This window comes from Podarcis filfolensis, assembly GCF_964270895.1.
Source record: "Podarcis filfolensis genome assembly, chromosome: 11".
NCBI lineage: Eukaryota > Metazoa > Chordata > Lepidosauria > Squamata > Lacertidae > Podarcis > Podarcis filfolensis.
The window spans coordinates 31,988,162-31,997,068 of record NC_139613.1 but is presented as its reverse complement, the minus strand read 5'-3'; the positions used below and the strand labels follow the sequence as shown (position 1 = coordinate 31,997,068).

Below are 8,907 nucleotides of genomic sequence, written 5' to 3'. Positions count from 1 at the left end.
TGAAAATGGAATGGGTTTGTCTTTAATGAATGCCTCAAGAATCCAGTGACAAAACACTTAGCACATGGGTAAGCAAACTAAGGCCCGAGGGCCGGATCCAGCCCAATCACCTTCTAAATCTGGCCCACGGACAGTCCGGGAATCAGCGTGTTTTTACATGAGTAGAATGTGTCCTTTTATTTGAAATGCATCTCTGGGTTATTTGTGGGGCCTGCCTGGTGTTTTTAAATGAGCAGAATGTGTGCTTTTATTTAAAATGCATCTCTGGGTTATTTGTGGGGCATAGGAATTCGTTCGGGGTTTTTTTTTCCCAAAATATAGTCTGGCCCCCCACAAGGTCAGAGGGACCAGCCCCCCGCTGAAAAACTTTGCTGACCTCTGACTTAGCAGATATCCTCAAGAGATCTCACAATATGACAACCGCAACTGAAAAAGAATTTCTCCAAGTTTCAGCCTCTCCAAGATTATGTTTCCAAAGTAGTCCCTGTGGATACCATTTCATGCAGTAGGTGAGATAGATGTAGGAGAATGTGCTCCCTAAGGTACCCAAGACCTGAAATGACAGGTCATGAAATATTTAGGATATATCCATTTAAGCCCCACTTTAGCATAATCTTAAATGGAAAGAAGAGCAGTCATGGCAAATGTATTTTAGAAAATGAAATAACTAGAGATAATAAAAGAATTATATCCTGCCTCACTGAGTGGTCAGAAGAGGTGTCAGTTGGTTGTTATGGGTGCCAAACAACCTTTCAATAAGGAAGTTTATTATGATGCTGATACATGGGCTACGCAGCAAGAAAGAATATGTCTGAAAGACAAGGAGGTATAATGTGAACAGCAAGACAGTGAGGAATCTACCATAATAAAAAAATAATCCATTTGCGCCTAAACAAGTAAATATCAAGTTGTTCCTCTGACTCTTTGGCTTCAGTATTTGCCATCAGGACCTGTCACACATTAGTGACCCCAGCCGCTCCTCCCTATTCCAGATTGTAGCCTGTAGTTTTGAGTATTGTAAACAAGATCATTTGAAGGTTCATTTTTATAATGCCTCAAAAGCTTAACTTTCTCCCCCTCCTTTGAGGGCTTACCTAAAAATGAAAGAAGCTCTTTCACATCTGATTGCTGTTTGCTTTAGAACCAGTCTGTTGACTAAAGGAGATCACAAATTTTGATTAGCACGGCTTAATTGCCACGATTTCTCTTCCCCAGTAATTTGCTATTGACAAAGATGTATTAACTTCATGCCTATGAAAAATGACAACCTGTATAAAAATGTCTGCAGTTCCTCGTTTTTGATAGCTCTGTTTGCATTTATTTTTTATTCAGTATTTATTTTGTATATGATACAGGCTAAAGGTTGCTGTGCATCACCATAGTTACTGAGAATTTCTGTTAAATGAACAGCTAGCCTACTATAACTCTTAGGCAGTCAAGCATTCTGCAGGGAGTGCACAAGAAAATGTTTGGAAGTAAGTATCTCATTCATCATTTCCTTTGATGAGCAAATTTGGTAGTCCTATGCCAAGCACTTGGAAAGTAAAATGCAGCCAAGGTAGGGGTTTCCAGTTGGATATGTGATAAATTCTTCCATCACCCACCAGCCACTGCAGTACACAAGGACAGATACTACTCTAGAATAACAACCAAAATCAAGGCACTCTGGTTCCCCTCCATGTAGTCACCACTTTCACTGTATATAGCTTAGTTGTGACTGTATTTACTATCTATAAAGAAATTATAAATTGGTTTAATAGTTCCTTTGGTTGTTGATTGAGAATCTTTTCTACTTGGCAGTAATGACTGCAAATTACATTTATGACAGCTCATAATGAGTGGGGAATACCACATGTTCCATCATCTCTTATTTTCTCTGGTCCTTACTACAGCTCTTCTGCAACTAGTAAACTTAGGTGGTGTGTGCAGACAGGACTGAAGCCCAAATGTCACCCCGCTAATCCTTGCTTCCCTTTCTCCATCCTACTCTACAGTCTCCATTTTCTGAGTACAGTGGTACCTCGGGTTAAGAACTTAATTCGTTCTAGAGGTCCGTTCTTAACCTGAAACTGTTCTTAACCTGAGGTACCACTTTAGCTAATGGGGCCTCCCACTGCCGCAGCACCGCCACCGCACAATTTCTGTTCTCATCCTGAAGCAAAGTTCTTATCCCAAGGTACTATTTCTGGGTTAGCGGAGTCTGTAACCTGAAGCGTCTGTAACCCGAGGTACAGGAAACCCGAGGAAACAGACAATATTGATTTGGACAGGGGCCACAGCACAGGGGAAAGGCTTACACATACATACACCATGGCATTATTATTATTAATATACTGCTATACCATGGCCACAATCCAAATCAGGATTTCCTGTTGCAGCTTTTGTTATAAAGTTCAGTGAGTGCATTTTGGCTAATTATCAAACTATCTCACAGCTAGGTACAAGGTAAGAGGGTAGTGAGAGACCTGGTAGTATGGAAAGCAAGGTAGTGGCTTGGCTTCATCTTCCCCTCCTGTTACTAGTGCTGTGTCCACCCCCTTTTGTTTGTTGACCCTCCAATGCAGAACATGCACACTCTGAACAGGATGTGCATTACAGTGTTAAATGAACAATACATGGACTTCCTCATCTTTAGCAAGCAGGTGAGTAACAACAATGGATACCAATGTAAGGCAATATGTTTGCCGCCTCTTTAGGTGAATTTTTCAATGTGGCTTTAAGCAGTCTGAATATTTCTTCTAATTTCTTCCTTCTTCTTTTTTAGATATGGAACTGACTTTTCTGAGAAAATCCCACAAATACAATTTTTCAGAAACAATTTCCTGAGGGGGTGTTTACTGATGATCAAACTGGTAAAAAGAACAACCCATATATTTTAAAAAGAATCACTTTAATAAGTCAATAACCCAGCATTAACATGACTGAACTGAATTTGAATTGCTAAGCTTCATCAGAAGAATTTTTAATGCCTATCAATATTCCTGGGTTCTCTTGAAAGACACGAATTATTATTATTTTTAAATCCCACCTCTGCTATATTACACTAGTTACTAAAATTCATATTAACTGAATATTAACTTCAGATCCTGTGTAGCAGTGATTTACAGAATCACATTTCACTGTATAAAACTATAATAAAACAAGCCCCCAACCATTTTGGGGGTGCAAAATTCTATAAATTGCAATCCTGAACAGTGTATGGTTTGCTTAAATATCATTTATTTCATTGTGGATTGGATTGCCATCATGGATCTCATCTGAGGATTGTATTTCAGAACACATATTCTGGGAGACTTTGTAGCTGATGCTTTTGCACACATGCACCAGTCACTTTAGATAATAAATGATTAATGATGAAAAACTAAAGTATTTGCACACAAATTCCCATTTGATTACAGTTCTGATTTTTCTACCATATGTGTTCCATCTAGTTTTCTATGCTTTGCCCTAGCCTTATCATTAAATATTGAGGGAGAAATAGTCATTTATCAGAGACACGCCATATGCTGAAAAATTTCAGGTTTTTTATTTTATTTTTTTAAAAAACCTGACAGCTAGGTTTTGTCCAGAACCCCTATTATTTGAATTCACAAGGTGCTCCCCATTTTTGAATAGAATTACTATTTATCCAAATGTAATATATTAAACTTGTTATTTTATATTCCTCTCACACTCATGTCCTTCAAGGGGAATGTTTACTACTCTGATGTGCATGAATGATGCAGTTCTGTAATCTAAGAAAAAGAAATATACCTTGCGGGGGGAGGAAATATATGTGCTATGTTTCATAGACATTGCAGAAGAAAAACCTGCATGGCTAGCATCCTAATCCTCAGTTATCATTAACCTGAACGGGAGGCCCATTAATACATTCCCTGGCAATTGCTTGATGGCCAAGAAAAACCCATTCCCTCATAGTCAGTGTTCATGTTGCCTTGATAGTGAAGAGTCTGATTGGGAGAGGCGGATGATGCCACAGGAAGTAAGTGCTGGTGCGATTCAGATACATCATCTTTGCCCTGGCCTATCTTTCCATATGCTACCAAAACAACGTGGGTACAGACAGGGGTGCCAACTTGAACAAAATATTGGGGGGGGGGTAAGTAAGCCCTGCCCTGCATAATCAATCACATGACACGGTGTATAGACACCATTTGAATGGCAATGCCCATCAACTTTGGAGGGAGGCCGCTCAAATATTTTATGTGTGTGTGTTAAGACCCCTCAGTCCCTAGGAGTTGGCTCCTATGGATCCATATCAGGTTCAGCAGCTGCCTCACCACTGTAGTGACACCTGTGTTGGCTGGATTGAAATGAACTGATGTGGCACCTACGTACGGTGGCCAGAAACAGAGGAAATGTATCACCAAAAAGAAAAACAACATTTGCATAACATTCTCTCAAGCTTATGCATATGTGTAAGTTTAGATCAAGGAAGTCAAATGGTGGCTCTCCAGATATGGATGGACCTCAACTCCCATCAACCCTGACATTGCTCATGCTGAGTCTTATGGGAGCTGAAGTCCAACAACTTCTGGAGAGCCACAAGTTAGTCATTCTGGTGTATATGCAAATTTAGAAAGCTCACATCCCACCATAGTGGAGGAATCTGATACTGTGACCTTTGTGCCTCCTCAATATGCTGTCCAGATGCTTAGTGTTATTATTTATCTTTAAAGCAGACTTTCATGTAGAGGACACCTTCCAAAAGAAGATGGTCCACACACAGAGAGAGAAACTCAAACAAATATGCATTTTTTCCTAATCAGGCCAAATACATTCTTAACAGAGCAGATTTCTGGTCCACTTCCTTAACCACCCAATTATAAATGTGCTCTAGTTCAGGCCTGAGGCAACTGCCAAAGGCACACTCTTAAAATGTCGAAAAGAAAACAGCATCACCATTTAATATTCTAGCAGATCAGTTTCAGTCTTACCCATTGCAATGAGTTAAATAGTCTGGAGTGCGCAATTTAAAAAAAGCACTTAGAATTTTGATCACATAGGCAGGAAATGCCAAGAAGCTCCCCGTAATTATCATGTCAAGAGGAAGAAGGGGGAAGGGAGCATGCATTCTCTATTAGAGGTTTCAACAAAGGGAGTGCAGTGAAGAGAGGCACCCGATGCATCCGTTTGTATAGGTTGGGGCAATTCTCTCAGGCAGAACATTGGGGTATCATAACCACATCAGTATGTAGCTGAGGTTTGATCAGATGCTCCTCTGTTTCATTGGCTTCCAATATTTTCCTATTTGTGACCAGTGACCTGACATGCAGGACTGTTGGGCACCTTCTGAGGGAGATAGGGCCCAATGCTGGACGATGAAGATGAAGGAATTGCAGCTGGGACAAATTCCATAACATCTCTTGCTCTGCCACAGAATATTCTATAGGATTCAGATTGCACAATTTTAAGAATACATTAATAATAATAATAATAATAATAATAATAATAATAATAATATCATCAATGTTTTTCCCCTAGAAAAATAGGTGCCGGTACTCACCATGAAGTTGTTACAGTAAGTGTAACACTTTTTAACAAACAAAAAGAGGTGCCAGTACTGCGTGCCCTTGAGTTCCCCCTCGGGAAAAAAGCACTTCTTGTTGTTTATATCCACCTCATAGTTCTGCTCCTCCCAATTTCATGCTTACAAAAACCCTGGGAAGTAAGTTAGGCTAAGAGTGACTCGTCCAAGGTCACTCAGTGAGCTTCATGGTTGCCTGGGGATTTGAATCCTGGTTTTTCAGGCCCTAGTCTAACACTCTAACTTCTATACCACAATGAATAGTGTGTACCCTAGATAGAGTACAATAAGCAATAGAGTACAGTGGTACCTTGGGTTACATACGCTTCAGGTTACATACGCTTCAGGTTACAGACTCCGCTAACCCAGAAATAGTGCTTCAGGTTAAGAACTTTGCTTCAGAATGAGAACAGAAATCGTTCTCCGGCGGCGCAGTGGCAGCAGGAGGCCCCATTAGCTAAAGTGGTGCTTCAGGTTAAGAACAGTTTCAGGTTAAGTACGGAACTCCAGAACGAATTAAGTACTTAACCCAAGGTACCACTGTATATTCAACTGAAGACTTCAGGTCTATTTTTTCTTGTATTTGTCTTTTGAAACTTTCCAAAATCTTTTTTTGATGTCAAGTCAATTGTCTGGATGCTAGGAGAGCAAACCCGATATTACAGTATTGCATCCTTGCACATTTTACAGCCCCCATTAGTAATGTTTGGAGATTTATCATCTTCTTTAAGTATAGACTCCGGAATTTCTACATAAATGAAATCCCACAGAATTCTGCTGCTGACCTTTGAAAACAAGTGTACAAGCTGATTAAATGTTATGCACTGCTGACCTTATGAATTCCATCTTAAGAATTTCTGTGAACTTTTCTCATATTTCAAAAGAAATCTTATTGCATACATAACATTAAAACTGTGTCTCGGGTGAGAAAAAGCCAAGCTATAAGTTCAGCAGGATCATTCCTAGGCTCAAGGTGTAGGATAGCATGACCAAATGCTCCTTCAACTCAAAGATTTTTTCAAAAAAGGTTTTTATGTACAAAAGCATCTGAAATGTCATTCCACATGTGCAGTCTGAAGTGGAATAAAGTCAATATTCTCTGAATATATAAATCAGCAGTGATCTGCAACATAAAGAAAACTACATCTCCCGGGAGAAAAGTCAATATACAGTAGATTGTGTTCTGAAAATACTCTGTTTCCCCACAGCAGATAGATCTCAAGCAACAAATGATTAACTGCACTTTTGTTGTGCTCTAAGATTTCTTATTCTCCAAATTCATCATCTGGAAATGCTTTAATCTTACAATCATATGCTCGTTTACTTAATCTAGCATGAGTCCCATTGAACTGAGTAGGAATTTCCTAGTGAATGTGCAAAGGGCTGCGTTGTTACAGCAATAAAGTTATAAATAGCAGACCCAGATCCATTTGAATTACTTGCAGGTAGTTTAAATAATCCCACGTTTCCTCTAGGTGGTAAGACAATGACACACCACTTATTGATCTACTAATTATATCACAAATAGCAGATCAAGTGCATGATGACTAAATTAGTCAGCATCTGTATTTTAGCCTGTTCTCAGCTACAGAAAACATCAACAAAATATGAAGGTAACAGCTTTTCAGGTGTTTGATCTGCCAATCCCTAGTTTGTTACTGCTGCTGCTGCTTCAGGATAAGAAATGGCAAAAGACCATTAAAATAACGCTAAGGGACTAGAATCATTATCACAATTATGTTTAAGATAACACCTTTACTTTATGAAGAGTCTGAATCTATACTTGCTTTCACATTTTATGCTGTGTCTCATTTAACTGTGTTTCTTACTCCTCCGTAGTGTCAGCTGACTTTCAAATGAATACTGTTTGCAAGGATTACTTGGTACTAATAGCTTCATTAGTCACTAATTTGACACTGATGCAAAGATCAAAGGTTGCACCAAAGATCACTTCTCAGTCTCGTTCTTCTGTATGGCCAGTCAGCTTTCTTAATGCATATTGATTTAAATAAACTCATCCCCAATAGCAACACCTAATTCCTTGCAAAACTAGTTTGAGAGAAATTATCCACTGCTTTGCATGGGAGCCTCATAACCAAGCTGAAGTGGACTGAAGGAAATTGGGCGAGGGCAGAAATGAATCTGAAGCAGCTTGTCGTCTGGCAATGAAGATATGAAAGGCAGGAGTGGTTGCACTTCTGTGGAACATTTATGAAATCCAGTGCGAGCTCATAATCTATGAATTTTAGTGCTGCCAGCTAGAGAGTAATGTGCCAGGGCCAAAAAAGAGTCATAGACAAATAGCTGCCTTAAATTTTGAATGTCAGCATATTGTACCAGACAATTTAATCTTCACTAAGGAAGGCTACAGCATAGTGGCTCAAACCATCTGACAGCTGAGATGTGTTTGGGGGAGAGAAATTCCTGGCAACTGGAGTGACTAAACAACAGAAAAAAAAGGAATGCATGTTCTGATGTCTAAATTCAGGGTTTTTGCTTCAGAATTTGATTTCCGTGGCTAATGTGTAGCTAAAGTTATATCGGTGTTTGGTGGAGAAGAACCATAGAATTGTAGAATTGATAGAGACCCCAATGGCCATCTCCTGCAATGCAGGAATCTCAACTAAAGCATCCACGACAGATGCTTGAAAGACCTACAGTTGCTCCCAGTACGTTTCGGAGCACAATTCAAAGTGTTGGTGCTGACATTTAAAGCCCTAAACAGCCTCGGTCCAGTATACCTGAAGGAGCATCTCCACCCCCATCATTCTGCCCGGACACTGAGGTCCAGGACCGAGGGCCTTCTGGCTGTTCCCTCGCTGCAAGAAGCCAAGTTACAGGGAACCAGGCAGAGGGCCTTCTCAGTAGTGGCACCTGCCCTGTGGAATGCCCTCCCACCACATGTCAAAGAGAAAAACAACTACCAGACTTTTAGAAGACATCTGAAGGCAGCCCTGTTTAGGGAAACTTTTAATGTTTAATGTTAAATCTTGTATTTTAGTATTTTGTTGGAAGCTGCCCAGAGTGGCTGGGGAAACCCAGCCAGATGGGTGGGGTATAAATAATAAATTATTATTAGTATTAGTATTAGTATTATTGCCATCCAACCTCTGCTTAAAAACCCCCATGAAGGAGAGTCCCCCACCTTCCAAAGGAGTCCACTGCACTGTCAAACAACTCTTACTGTCAGAATGTTCTTCCTGATGTTTAGTCAGAATCTCTAAATCTGCCTTCCATGCTGCAGGTCATGGATCTCTTCACAAGTGTATACATTCCTTAGATATAATGCTGCTACTCCTCCCTTCCTGTTTGCTCTATTCCAATTTCGTAGGTCGTAGGTCTCATCCCAATAGGTTTCAGTAATGCCTGTTAGGTCCTAT

General features: G+C 39.9%; 1 long non-coding RNA gene across 1 annotated transcript; it reads left to right on the top strand.

Moving 5' to 3' along the window:
* Positions 1-350: 350 nt before the first annotated feature.
* Positions 351-2,818, top strand: LOC310745174. The gene is made up of 2 exons (XR_014540013.1): positions 351-2,642; positions 2,765-2,818. It is a non-coding gene; the product is annotated as an uncharacterized lncRNA (long non-coding RNA).
* The last annotated feature ends 6,089 nt before the right edge of the window (positions 2,819-8,907 follow it).